We start from the raw sequence: 1,284 nt of genomic DNA on the forward strand, positions 1-1,284 counted from the left end.
TACCGCCCATAGTGAAGTCATCAATGGATAGAGCACTGTGATGATAAGTAGAATAAAGAGGATGTCAGCATCAGCTGCACTACCTAAACCTACCTATTTGTTTTCTCTCTCTGGCGTACTTGGAACATAGTAAATTTTCACTTATCAAATATAATTTTGTTTTTACAAATTTAATACCTATTAGAGTGAATTGAAATTCAAACGTAAAGGTAAGAATATAAATTATTATCTAGATTACCTTTATTTCAAGCTTTTGTGGTGAATAACACTTTAAGAAAAGGCATGACTCTGTGGGTTTGGGCGAATTGCACTTATTTTAGTCGAACTACACTTGGGTCTAAAAAAGGGTCTTATTCCAACAAAGTATCATGCATTTAAAGGGATTAAATGTTTATAAGACACTGGTCATTTCCCTTCCCACTTACAGGCTTAGGACTGACAATGATTTTAATCATTGGTGTAGTTAAAAATTATTGTTTTATACATACGATTGTCCATTATGTTAATATAGGTATATAATAAATATTATATTATATTTATATTTATATAATAAACATATTCTAAATCATCAAATATTATTATTGTCATTATTATAACTTTTTTTTTAAACTAATTTTCATAATTTTTGTAGTAATAATATGAATTAATATCTTTATCTTTTATATATAAAAAGACTTGTCCTGGGTGATTCATCATCGCTTAGCCGGAACTGCTGAAGCTATGGATATGAAATTTTCAGTAAATGTTCTTATTACTATGTATAGGCGCACTAAGAAAGGATTTTTCAAAATTTGCATTTTAAAGAGGTGCTCAAACAGGGATCTTGAGGTTCGCGATGGAAATTGGAAATTTTATTTTTATTTATTTTTTAAATAGTTGCCATTGGCTACAGTCTACAGTATAAATTAATATTTATTTATTATTGGTTTCCATTGGTTATTTGGGCAGATCAGGTACAAGTTAGCACCAAATCAAGTTATTGAACATTGCAGCAAGTTACACCCAAAAACAGTTGAACAATCATAATTTTTTAAGTTGCAATTTTTTACGGACAACGGATTGCACGGGTTCAGCTTGGTATGAATGTTTGTGTGTAGATTAAACCTCTGGGAAGAAGACTGACTTATTTAGGAATGGTTAAATTTGGTTTTTTTTTTATACGATAGGTAAGACACATAATATCAATTGTTCAAAACAGCTTAAATTTCTTATTACTGAATATGCAACACAAAATATACAAGGTACATATTTTGGCTGTAACTGGAAGAAGACAGACTAATTTAG

The 1,284-nt window shown here is 29.6% G+C and overlaps 1 protein-coding gene across 3 annotated transcripts in view; it reads right to left on the reverse strand.

Annotated features, from left to right (window-relative positions):
* Positions 1-1,284, reverse strand: part of LOC100161259 (acetyl-CoA acetyltransferase, cytosolic) — a 23,452-nt gene that overhangs the window by 11,312 nt on the left and 10,856 nt on the right. The gene's annotated exons all lie outside the window — the stretch shown is intronic.

This window comes from Acyrthosiphon pisum, chromosome A1, assembly GCF_005508785.2.
Source record: "Acyrthosiphon pisum isolate AL4f chromosome A1, pea_aphid_22Mar2018_4r6ur, whole genome shotgun sequence".
NCBI classification, from domain to species: Eukaryota; Metazoa; Arthropoda; class Insecta; order Hemiptera; family Aphididae; genus Acyrthosiphon; species Acyrthosiphon pisum.